Source organism: Callospermophilus lateralis (assembly GCF_048772815.1).
Source record: "Callospermophilus lateralis isolate mCalLat2 chromosome 11 unlocalized genomic scaffold, mCalLat2.hap1 SUPER_11_unloc_3, whole genome shotgun sequence".
Taxonomy (NCBI): Eukaryota; Metazoa; Chordata; class Mammalia; order Rodentia; family Sciuridae; genus Callospermophilus; species Callospermophilus lateralis.
In genome coordinates, this window is record NW_027510155.1 from 6241551 (window position 1) to 6248638 (window position 7088).

Sequence of the window (7088 nt, forward strand, 5' to 3'; positions counted from 1 at the left end):
AACGGTTCTAACTTCAATATTGTGTCTTGAAGAATAAGAGGATGGTGAGCCATGATCTGTGAAGCAATAAGAATGTACATATTAAGGTTTTATCTTATATGAGTGGGATTTGTAGTGCCACATGACAGTTAAAATAGATCATAGTATGAGTTATAATGGCCTAAAATCTTCAACACTCATTAGGCAGTCCCTTCTGCTCCATAACAGGGGCATCTATCTCACCTCCTCCTGGATGGCCTGTTTGCATCCTCTCTCACAGCACCTGTGAGTTCTACATGGGCTCCATCAGCAGCTACACAGTACTGGTGGTGGCACAGTCTGGTGAATAGATTAAGCACTTTTAGGTCAACATAAAAGAATGCCACTAAAAAGACTTACAATGCCATAAGAATTAGCCTCACAAAAAATAAAATAGATAATCTCAGAGGGGAGGGTAAGGAGAGCTGTGCTGGGGGTTCTGGCACTGGGTAATGCTCAGGAGCTCACATGTGGGAGATGCCATTGAAAAGTTTAGAACTAGGGAAGTGAGGATACATTCTAGAAGATGTGGAGGGCTGTGGCCTAATAGTTTCTTGACCTCCTGCTTCTATTGTTTTGGACCCTGAATTTATATTAGTGCCAGGAAAGGTGGCTCTCTTTCAAAGGATGAGATGGCACCTTGGAGCACCATATATACCATATATTTATATATATATATATATATATATATATATATATATATATATATATATATATATACCAACTGGAAGATAATGTTCAATATCCACTGACTTGCTTATTGGCAGCTAAGCTTCCTCCTCTTCTTGAAGGTTCAGTGGCCACTGGTTGCTCTATATCGTCCTGTGTGGTCAATGCTGGTGTAGGACCAACCTCTGATTTTGAGGGCCATTTCTCCTCCTTCACAGGGAATGTGATAATATGGTCCCCCAAATGTAAGCAAGTAAATTGGGCCACAGCTGCTGGAGGTAATTATATCACTTGATATGGTGTTAGAGCTACAGGAGAAAACACCCAACATGACTGAATTTCCTTGGGCCTTTCCCAATTCACACCAGAATCCTTCCTCTGAGATTAGTCCTTGCCCTCCTCCACAATTGGCCATCATCCCAGACTAGGTTTCACCAGCTGAAGGATGTTAGTGTTGTGTGTCTTGGAAACATATATGGCAGATCCCAGGGGCACCAGCTGATATTCCTCTGCACACACCTTCAGTCATCCGCCCCAGACCCCATCATCAGAGAGCTCAGACTTACAGGATCTGTGTTCTTCAGCTGGGGAAGGACATGGAAGTTCCCCTCTGATTCAGGCATAATGACAAACAGTAAGGTCCTGAAAAGCTTCAGGTTGTCCAAGTCTTGGGACCTCAAAAATCTTCTGGATAGAGGTACAGCTGCATTTTGATGATGGAGCAGAGGGTGCTGTGGAATGTGGAGTGAAACAGGGAGTCATGATGGACAGGGCCTCTCTTTTAACTGGAACCCCCCATGGTCCCTGCATCATGGGTTCCCAAAGAGTAGCCAGGCAGGTCCATGCACCAGATCAAAAGGGCAACCTGTGAGGCACATGTGTGGGTAAGGGGCTCCCCACACTTGTTCTCCGGTCTCTGTACAAAAAAGCATGGGCAACCAGGGTTTGGATTGGCTGTGTTGGAAAGAGATCCACACAGGGCTTGGCTCTGAGGCCCCAACAACTACTCTGTTCCTTTGGTGCCCAGAATCAAATGCTCCACAATATGTTCTTTTTACAGGGTAAACACCAGAGTTGAGTCCTCTGCTGGAAATCACACAGGGTGGAAATTGGGGTTTGCCCAGCCATCATTTATAACAGCTCCCCTTGAAACAGGAGCCCTCCTGACTGGCCCAAAGACCACTCCCTTCTTTCCTTGAAGCTACTCCTCACAAACATCTGGCTGCAGGTTTCTATCCCTAGAGATGGTGAGGAGGCTGACACCTCTAACATCCTGTACCCCTCATCTGCCAAGATGGCTGGTGGGCTTGACTAACTTCCTGACAATATTGGAACTCCAGGGGGACTAGAAGGTTTGTCTGTATTGATTCCTAAATAATAGGCCAAATGATGGCCCATGGTGGTGCTACACATACATTTGAGTGATGACTGAGCCAAACCACCTACTGCCTAGCTATTCGGGGCCAGGACCCTATTCATTTCTCCCCAAGTGTCCCTATTCTGGATACATGCATGTTGGAATGCTCCCAGATGCAATCCACAGACTCCTTCCTAAATGTGGAAATTGCTTTTCCTGAATCCTCAGAGTAGTGAGGTCTGAGACAGAGAACTTTCTCACAGGGAGGGGATATGCCCACAGGGTAAGGTCAGAGCTATAGGCTGCCTATAGTTACACAGAACCAGACCTGAGGCAGATACTCTTTGGGCTCATCCTACTTGGTTTTCTAAACATCCAGGCAGGTTGCTTCTCTGAAAACACTACTTTCCCCAGAGCTGACTGAGTTCCCAGAATTCCCAGCACCAAGCAGGAGATGGCCATGTGCCAGGGCTTGGAAGCAATGCACATCTTTTACACAGCAGCTCCAGCACCTTCTGAGGAATGTCCAAATTTGGGGAGGAATACAGTACCTTTCAAAAATAGAAGGCAGTAGCTGCTGCATAGTAAGTGTGCATACATTTGTTTTAGTAACACAACCTACCACTGTGTTTCTGGCCCATGTTCATGGATATGGTTTCTTCAAATCTTCATGGTAACTCAATGAGATGAGTATATCCCCCCTCTATAGATGAGGAAACTAGGTCATGGTCAGATGAAATGACTTGCCACAGAATACTCAGCTACAAGTGCCAGGGTGGGAATTCAAATCCAGGCTGTCCCACATCAAGTCTGGAAGAGAGTACCGTTATTCACTCACTCAACAAACCCCTATGGGTGCCTCCTGGAAGTGAGTGCTTCCTGTGTAAGTCCAAAGATTCACCCATGCAATGTAGGTGTCACTTTTACCATTCCCAAGTTTCCAATGAGGCTGCTGACCTAGGAAGGCAAGGCCCATCAGGCCTGTGAGGAGACTGCACTTTGCATCAGTGAAGCTCCACATGGATTCAGGTTGCACTGTCCTGATGGCCAACGCACCTGCTTCAACAGATCACAGCCAATAAACATCATGATCATGGCCAAAGACGGGTTCATGTCATTCTACAACTGTCCATTCCCACAGAATGTGCATCAGCAAGAGTAAAGATTAAGGTAAGCGCCAGACTCTAGGTGACAAGGATGTGAGTTTCTGAATTGGAAAAAATGTGCCTCTCTGGTGGGTAGTGATGATGACAGAGGCAGAGGTTGGGCAGGGATGGGAGAATTTGGGAAATCTCTGTTCTTCCCCTTAATTTTGAGCTTAAAAATGCTCTAAAAAGTTATCAAGTGAAAAACAAGAGGAGAAAGAAGTGTGCTTTGTCACTCTGCACTGGGAGAGGCTGAGGGCAGGCAACCAGAGCTTGGGGCAAACAGACCCAGCACCTCCTTCCCAACCTGCCTCTCTCCATGCTCAGCACAGCATGGTCTTCAAGGGGCTTTGGGGTCTTTATAGAGAAGCTGTCTGATAGTGACGGCTCAGAAGCCCTGCCTGACACCTCCTCAGAAGGCCTTGAGGGAAGACTCAGATTTAGGGTGGCCCACCTCTCCCTCTCTGTCCCTGGGTTGTCCCTACTTATCTCTATTCCACCCTGCTCCCTCAGAGGCTGCCAGCTGCTTGCTGCCTTATCACCTTTCAGCTGCCCTTCCCACTTCTTGGCCCAGCAGCTCTTGTCCATCAATAAGCTCTCAGCTCTCATGACACTTCCTCTGAGAAGCCCATCCTGACTGCCACCTAGGAACACCCTGACCCTCTCTATGCTCTGTTTCCTCAACCATTTCTGAATTCATTCTATCTCTTCATCAGTTTACTTGTCCTTGCTCGGTCTCTCCTTCTAGACTGTGGGCTCCAAGAGGGTAAGGGCCTTCCTTGTGCTCAATGTTGTCTCCCCAGCTCCCCCAGGATTGGAAAGGAGGGCTTGGAAGCTGTGGAAAAGTCATAGGGTGAGGATATAATGAAAAGTGGGTTAGCTGCAACCTGAGGGAGGGCCCTCACCATATCCTGCCATCCTGATCCCCTGATCTTGGCCTGGCAGCCTTCAGATCTTTGAGCAATCAGTTTCTGATGTTTCAAAGCCACACAGTTGATGATCATAGTTACAAATGCTTCCACTGATTTAGACCTGGTGATCTGAGCCAGGCTTGGGTACTGCACTCTGGACACTTGGAGGTACCCAGGAAAGCTGAGCATGCTCTCTCCATGCAGCAAGTTGGTGTCTGTTTGTACAATATCAGGGTCTGCTCACCTGATGCAGTGGACACCTGGCAAATAGTGAGCCTGCAGGCAGCACTTAGGACCAAAGACAGGCACAGGGGCAAAATCAGCCACCTCTACTGCAAGGGGCTGTGTTCTAAATGCAGCTGCTCTCACCCCTTCAGTGGGGACTTCTGTGGCTCGCCTGCTTGGCTTTCATCTCCCTGTCTCGTCATTTACCCTTGAATATTTTGGGTGACTCTTTCTTTCTCTCACACAATGATTCAGCCTCTCCAGGCTTGACCACTGAGATCAATCCATCCCTCCATGATGGGCAGAAAGAAGCAGTGACCCAGGCTGGCCCATGACTTTCACTATCATCATTAGGGCACTGTCTTTTCCTCCAATGCCAAACTAGAAGATTGTGTCTCTAAAGCTGCTTGGCAACATGCCACCACCCCCAGAGACAGGGTGGGCAAAGAAGGCATTGCAGGGAGATGGAGAGAGGCAGTGTCCTGAGGATGACACTGCAACCTCTGGATAAAGCTGTGCCTGAATCTGTTGTATTCAGCCCACAATTCCCAAACCTGTGAACCAAAGCAATCCACTTGTCAGCGTTTCTTTCTCCTGTAAAGTTATGCTTGTTTACTTATTGTTTGGGTTTATCCAATTTGAAAGGTGGACCACTTTGCTGCTTCACAGCTGTGTGGCCTTGGCTCAAGTCCTTAAACCCTCAGAGCTTCAACTTCCTTGCTAATAAAGAGAAGTTGCTACTTTCACCTACACAAGAGGAAGTTAGCCTTGTAGATTATATGAGACAAAGCAAAGCACTTAGGGTTGATATTTGATCAACTGAAGATTCTATAATTCTAGTCTACTAATTAAGCATAATTGACTGAAGAATAGCTACAGGGAATGCTTTCAAAGACCCAAGTATCACTGAGTGTCTGACTCCTAGGGCCTCAACTATCTGATTTTTCAATGTGGCCTCGGTATGGCAGCAACTGTCACATTCCTAAGAACACCCTCAATCTGAGCTCCTAAAACATCAGGCACAGAAAAAGCATCAAAATATGGATCTTCCATCTTCTCATATCACTAAAAGAAAATCACAGTGACCCATCTGAATTTAGAACTCTGAAACCCCTCACCCAAGGACTCAGGACAACTCCATGGCAGGATCAGGAGGCTTCCCAAAAAGAGCTTGTCCCTTTGGACATCAAGCAATACCCCTTGCATTCAACATATAGCACAGCTCTGGGGCCTGCAGCACCCCTACCAAGGGCTTACCCAGGTGATCAAGCTCATGCTCTGAGAGCATCTGCAAAGTCATCTGTGAGCACAGGGCAAAAACTGACCCCCTGCAGCTGAGTCCATCTTGCTCCCACTGGAGTGAGCGAAGCAGTCCTTCCTGCATACAGATGGCACCACTAGTACAGGTCAGCAACACTGCTGCACAAGGGAAAAGAGACTGTCATTCCAGAGGTTTAGGTGCTACTAAATAGGCAGGACCACAATTTGAACCCAGGACTGTCTGATTCCAAAGTATGGCCCTTTGCCAACTCCAACTCACACTCCCAGCATAGGTCACAACTACCTATGGGCTGTTGGTTGCAGGTGCAGAGCAACGTAAAGCACAGTTTGCAGCCAGATCCCTGGGTGAACCACTCACTATCTCTGTGACCTTAAGCAAGATACCTGCCATGTCCTTGTCCCAGGTTTCTAATGCACCAGTGAAGGTGTGTTGTTCACTCCACAGAGCATGGGGGTGGTTAAATGAGATTGTCTATTGAACAGCTAGGTATCATATGGTAATTTTTTGTTTTGTTTGTTTGTTTTTATGCCTTTATTTACTCAGGATGACTTTAACTGAATCCTGGGCTTCCTTGAGGGGAGCAAGCCTTATCAACTGCTGTTTTATTATATCTTAGGTATAGCCTTGGCAAATTCCATAAGGGGCCCGGTCACAGAGCGTGGTGCCAGCTGGTGGCTAGAACCTAGGGCTCACCAGAGGTGGTGGTCAGCTCTAGAACCTCCTGTGCTTAGAAAGCAGGAACAGGGGGATGTGAGCAGGGACTTTTTAGGAATCACATGGTTGTTAGGGACAGAGGCCTGGGAACAAGGACTCAGGCCATGTTCTGTTGCATCAGGTGCCTGAAGCCTTAGCAACTTTGCAGGCCCATGGGGGTGACAAAAGTGCCCTTTCCTACTTGTTAACCCATGACAAAATGCTCCCGCAAGCTACTACAGCACCTCATGAGGCTTCTGCAGGGAGACCCAACAGCATGGCATAGGAGACACAAGCAAACAAGAAAGACAGGCCCCTCTTGCCACTCTCACTACTGATAAACTAGGGAGATCAAGGCTACCACACACCCAACACTATCCAAAGCTCCCAGGAGCTGTGCTGCCAGAGTCCTGAAACAGCCTCAAAACACATCATGTGGGTGGGACTGCATTATTCATGAGAAGTTTTGCCCCCATGAGCCTACACACAGGCTCAACTGAGTCAATCCTGCAGGACTCAAGGGACCCAGAAATGTCCTTCTTGGAAGTTCTGTGCCCATTCAATGAACAAGGATTCTGCAACCCCTACTCTGAATGCTGAAAAGTGGAGGCTGAGCCTGGGGTTCCCAGCCCAGAGGCAAAATTCTGAAAAGAATAGGCCGAAGTTTCTTCTTTGGCCTGATACCCTAGTGACCGTGCTTCCTTGCTACTGGTCCCTGATACTTCCATGTTCCTCCTCTGATCCAAACCCCCCCAGGGCTCCCATCTTACCCAGAGTAAGGGCCAAAG